At 35.9% G+C, this 6089-nt stretch overlaps 1 long non-coding RNA gene across 1 annotated transcript; it reads right to left on the bottom strand.

Moving 5' to 3' along the window:
* Positions 1–4046: 4046 nt before the first annotated feature.
* LOC143197592 (uncharacterized) lies at positions 4047–5536 on the bottom strand. The gene is made up of 2 exons (XR_013006027.1): positions 5410–5536; positions 4047–4127 (listed from the first exon to the last, which is right to left on the bottom strand). It is a non-coding gene; the product is annotated as an uncharacterized LOC143197592 (long non-coding RNA).
* Positions 5537–6089: the final 553 nt, after the last annotated feature.

Genomic DNA, 6089 nt, shown 5'->3' with positions numbered 1-6089 from the left:
CATTGACGTCGCGTTTTACGCTGACGACATAGCTTTCTTTACGGCCGCTAGGTTCGAAGTTACAATTCATGAACGTCTACAGAAGCAGCTCGATCATGCGGTCAAGTGGTTCAAATTCTGGAGGTTGCAAATCAACCCCCTGAAAACCCAGGCCATCCTTTTCCATAAGAAGTGTTACGCACTGCGCGTCTTGCAACTTAAGATCGACACCGCAATAATTCCATGGCTGGCAGTAATTCCATGGTACGTCACGTACCTAGGTCTTCACTTCGACCGGCGGTTCGGTTGACATTCCCAAATCTAGAAAGCAATCCAAAAAGGTTCGGGGATAGCAAACCTGATTCGGTTTAGTGTATTGGTAAGCCCAGAGGCAGTCCCACATAACCCGGTCCGACTTGTCACTCCAGGGCAAGTCTCCGCGGCCAGGTATGTGTCATGCATTCGTCCGCCTGGTTTTTAGGTTAGAACAAAAAAAGGTATGTATGAATGGACGCATGTATGAATGTAAGTATAAGTATGTGTGTATGTTCGTATGAATGTATGTGCATTTAAAAGTAAGTACGTATGTAAGATGTATGAATGCATGTATGAATGTATGTATGAATATAGGTATGAATGCAGGTATTAATGTATATATGAACGAATGTATCTATGAATGTATGAATGTATATATGAATGTCAATGAATGTATGTATGAATATGTGATTGCATATATGTATTATTGCAATGAATGAAGAATGTATGAACGTATGAATATTATGCATATATATGCATGTATGAATAAATGTATCTATGAATATATGTATGAATATGTGAATGTATGTATGTATGTATGGATGTTTATATGAATGTATGTATGCATGCATGTGTGAATATATTAATGATGTACGTTTGAATGTATGTATGAAAGTATGAATGTACGTGTGAATATATGTATGTAAGAATGTAGGTAATTTTTTGGCAAATAAAGGATTTTTATAAATGAATATGGCCTTTTTATTTCAAACATCATTCATTTCAAACATCAGAAGTGGGATTCTTATCCAATTAAGTGTGTGTGTGTGGTAAAAATAAAAGTGAACATTTGAAAGACCAGAACATCTGCGCTGACATTGTAGAAATGAAGAACAATAGTGAATTAAATAAGAATTGACCTAAAAGGTGACTGTGACAAAGCAGTCGATAGACCATCGTTTCCAAAAATAATGAAATCCAACTGTGTAGAAATATTGCTTGTCATCTTGTCAGAAAGAATAGAAATAACTGAATCAGTGTACACATTCTATATAACGCATGGCGTATGCATTCTATATAACCTTTCTCATCTAAAGCTTTCAGTGCAGAAGCTGTGACGTCAATCATGCTATCAAAATTTGATTCCTATAATAGCAGCAATTTTATTAGGAATGGTTTGGATATGCAATTAATCCAAATAACAAATTAGGGGTAAGTGATAGCATTATAATTGTTAAGGCTCGTCAATCCCTCAAAGGCCGTCCCCACATTGTAACTATATTTGAATGGCAACCTATCATAGTACATGGAAAGAGTGTTGTAGACCTTATTGTTCAGTTTGTTAACAAATATAACACCCAGTTTTATTTGTTTATATTTTCTCGATACATTTTTTGTAAAATACAACAGAGACATGTAGCATTCAAGGAAATCATAAATCGTTCCGAATGTCTATGGTACTTAGAATTCCATCTCGTAGTTAGATATTACAGACCTTTTAGTTTTTCGGGTCGTTCAAGTGTTTTTATTTAAGTTTGAAAGTTTAATGTAAAGGAATTAGGGGGGATTGCCGCTTGTCTTTAATTGTATGATTTCCCGCCCTTGCGAATACTTATTAACATAAATAATTACCATGAATGGTAACATTGTTGATCTTTTTTTTTGGGTGGGGGTTGTTCGATCAGGTCCTAGGGATGTTAGAACTTCATAAATGTCTTCATTTCTAAAGACGCTGCGGCCAGAGTCACTACGTTCTTATCGTCCAGTTTATTTTATTGTGTCTTGTGCCGTCCAAGCTGAGTTTCATCAAATGGTGAGTTTCTTACAGTGTATTCCAGTTTTCTCTTTTTATTTATCATTTATTATTTATTAAAACTAGATTTATTATGTTCTAATTATTATTTAATATTTATTAAAGTTTATTTCTCATATTTTATTTATTATTTAATACTTATTATTCTCTAATCATTATGATCTACTTATATATTTATTTGTCCATCCATCGTTATATATTTTATTCTACTCTATTTTATTATTTCTTCCACTCGTCGTATGTTCTCTATAAGTCTTATATTATGGCAAATCAAAAATAATAGTTTTATGGTTGCAACTGTAAATATAAATTATAACTATTTTATAATCCAGAAAATAACGTCAAAGTGGCTAAGGTTACTGATGCGTCGTTATAAACTATGGATAAATTGAAGCATACATAAACGGCACCGAAAGTGGTTTCTGCTGGCTCTTGGTGGCAGTGTATTTAGCGCGTGGCCTTTAACTTTCTCCCTTGTACGAATTGCACGTCCATCATAGCTGGAGCAGGAGAAGTGAGTGCACTAGTACTGTACATTTATTTAGTTATTTTGAGAATTTAACCATAGTGGCAGCAGATCTCGCGCGTTACTTTCCTATTATATATGCTATTAAATACGCTATTATTGTTAGTGTTAGGACATAAGCTGGTACGTCGTGCGTTACTTTCCCGTCGTACCGTGTGAACTTGTCATACTTTATCGTAGCATAGTTTATCATTACTATCAGTTACCGTTAATGTATACTACCGTCAATTATTGACTATTATGGACTAAGATAATTACCTAAGATAATACCTAAGACTAAGATTAATTACCTCGACCAACTCGGACATCAGGATCTCACACGCTTATTTGCATTATTTATTTTCCCATTTATTGAGTAAGTGGTTGCTACATCATTTATTTTGATCTTAATTTTTATATATTTAAGATGTTTGATTATCTTATATTATTTTATTAAATATAATTTTATTTTACGCCTTGGGTTTATAAACAACCCTACACAAATAATCAGAGTTTGCCTATAAGTCGACTTGCCTATAAAACAACAGTTGTACTAAATGGAGACCATGTCTATCTCTTAGTGATTATGGAAAATTCCACTTTATTCTTTTTTCACAACGACCCACTTTGACGCACTGTATTAAGTATCATTGAATACGGACTACCGACATTTTATATATGAATATACGAGAAGTTAATTTTAATCAAGAAAGGAATTTTAAGCAAGTTCGGTGCACGCGAACCTAATAAGGGGACCAACCCGTCCTCATCCCGTTTTGTCATCATTGTAAAGTCATCCGCTTGTACTCATTGCAACAAGCCTCATGCTGAAAATTATGGACGGTTGAACAATCCTAAACCAAATAATATTAATTCTTCTACTACACAATAAAGGAAATCTTCATAAATTCCCATTGCTACTCTGGCGTGTGATAACAAGACATAGCATTTCACTATAATGATGACTGTGGTGCAGACATAATCTAACTACAATGTCCGAAAACTCGACGGACAAATAAAGCCGATCATGCAGATATTATCAGGTCTAGGAACAGAGACGGTATTCAATGTCGACACCTGTGAACTCATAGCGGTCATAGGGGCGGCCTCAATTATTATTTTTATTTATTAGTGGTAAATGTTAACGCTTTGCTCCAGGAATTAGATGTCGTCATAGACTGGGACGTAATCAATAAAAGTCAAATTTAAAATAAATAAATCTGCTGATGGATTGGAAATAAGGTATGTTCTATTTATATTGCGAAAGTTATGATAAGTCGCAAAATAAGTTAATATAGACAGGCACATAGGCAGATAGAGCAGCACTATTTACATCTATAACTATTCACAATTTTCTGGAACATGGAAAAGTCAAATCACATCTCATCGCTACTGGAATGCGACAAATATATCAGTTGGACGTTTAATTCATACTGTTTTAGGGTAAATGATGTGGCTCGGTGAATGGAGGTAAATCGAAATGAAACAGTGGTGTTTACATGATGTGACCGTTATTTATTGACAATATAAAAAATGAGAAAAATACAAAGATAAAAAGGATGGCAGCGGAGTTACCTGTTGACGAGGCTTGGGCAGTCGATGGTGGCACGTCTTAACCGAACGAGGGTTGAGCACTGAATGACCGAAATACCCTTCAATAATATCCCAGATAAACGTCTCGGGGTTGCCGCCAGCTATTCGGAGTCGGGTTCCAATTGGCACCCCGCCCGTGTTCAACATCTGGGATTATATTTCTGGGCATTTTGTAGACCGTTATTCCACGATGTAAAATTCGACATGCCTCAATTCGCTACAATACTCCCCTGCCAGAATTTTACATAAAATTACTTCAACAAAAATACAACAATGTTTGCAAAAAATATCAAATACAAAAAAAAAACATATACCAAACAAAATGTGCTGTGTAAAATGGGCTTTGAAAAAATATGATAGTTCGAAACGGTTGTGGTTGGTACGGTTGCGATCTGGTACGGCTGTTGATATCTTCCGGTCCTACAGATACCGTTGCATCATCGTCGCTTTGGCACTTGAATGTGGTCCATCGACGACGTTGAAAACAAGCTATTCTTCAGACAGGGCTCCCGTAATCGACGCTGTGGGAGGATCGACTGTTCGACGACGTGGTAGCTTATTTTCTTCGACGACGAGACGTTAGCAATTCTGGTACTTCGGCGAAGACATAACGAGTCTACGGTGACTGCAATCGGTACCTAGCTTCTGGAGCTGCTCTGTGACTAATCCGTAGTCACATACGTTAGGTTAATTCATAAAAAACAAATAACGACGGTATCCGACCGAAGCTGCCCAAAGCCTTTTAAATCAAAATATCTGCCATTATGACGGAGACGGCGAGCGAAGGAAGACATTATGATTTAAACATAGCGCCGAAAGAAATGTTTAGCCGAGACGCTGATGATTAAGCAGTGACGTAAAAATATTCCAAAAGATTGTGAAATAAAATTTTGACAAAAAAAAATTTTAAAAAATGAATTGGAAATAATGAAATTAATCGGAATAAAATGAAAATGAATCTAGAAGGTAAAATTGAAAAGGAATCGAATTAAAAAATATTTAAAATTTTGAAACAAAAAAAAATATAACGGCCACGTAAAATACATACCAAACACCATGTTCCACGTACCCTCCATTCACGAGTCCAAACCCAATTTTCCGAAAGATCACGTCGGGGTCACCACTTTAGGGTAAATGATGTGGCTCGGTGAATGGAGGTAAATCGAAATGAAACAGTGGTGTTTACATAATGTGACCGTTATTTATTGGCAATATAAAAAAGATGTGAAAATACAAATAATAAAACGGATGGCAGCGGAGTTACCTGAAGACGAGGCTTGGGCAGTCGATGGTGGCACGTCTTAACCGAACGAGGGTTGAGCACTGAATGACCGAAATACCCTTCAATAATATCCCAGATAAACGTCTCGGGGTTGCCGCCAGCTATTCGGAGTCGGGTTCCAATTGGCACCCCGCCCGTGTTCAACATCTGGGATTATATTTCTGGGTATTTTGTAGACCGTTATTCCACGATGTAAAATTCGACATGCCTCAATTCGCTACACTGTTTTCAATTTACTGCATATTACCTTAATAAATAATGATGCTTTATTTTAACTCGGATTAAATTGGAGCTATGCTGCGGTTGCTGAATGATTCCTTGATCATTGGCAACATTGCAAACCTCGCAAGGGCGGTCAAGGTCGCCTGCATTCGAACGTAGGAGTCTGGTGAGGCCGCAAAGAGATTTAACTTGATACGTAAGCTCTCAATTAACATTACCATTGGCTTAAACGTTTACATTAAAAACGAATAAAGCTTATTAAAACTTGCTTTAACTTTATTTCCGACTCGTTTTGATTTAATAATTAACATTTATTATGATATTTTAACGAATTTTATTTTGATATATTAGATGTCTCAATAGTCTTATAACTTATATTTCCATATATTAGCAAAATGGCCGAACCGAACTAAGTAGTTTAGCTAATTAATTTCATAAAA

The sequence above is a fragment of the Rhynchophorus ferrugineus genome, unplaced genomic scaffold (genome assembly GCF_030347505.1).
Source record: "Rhynchophorus ferrugineus isolate W39M unplaced genomic scaffold, kcgeb_rfMv2 rfM5, whole genome shotgun sequence".
Classification (NCBI taxonomy): domain Eukaryota; kingdom Metazoa; phylum Arthropoda; class Insecta; order Coleoptera; family Curculionidae; genus Rhynchophorus; species Rhynchophorus ferrugineus.
Note: the sequence above shows the minus strand (reverse complement) of the source record. Positions and strands in the feature narration are given on the sequence as shown.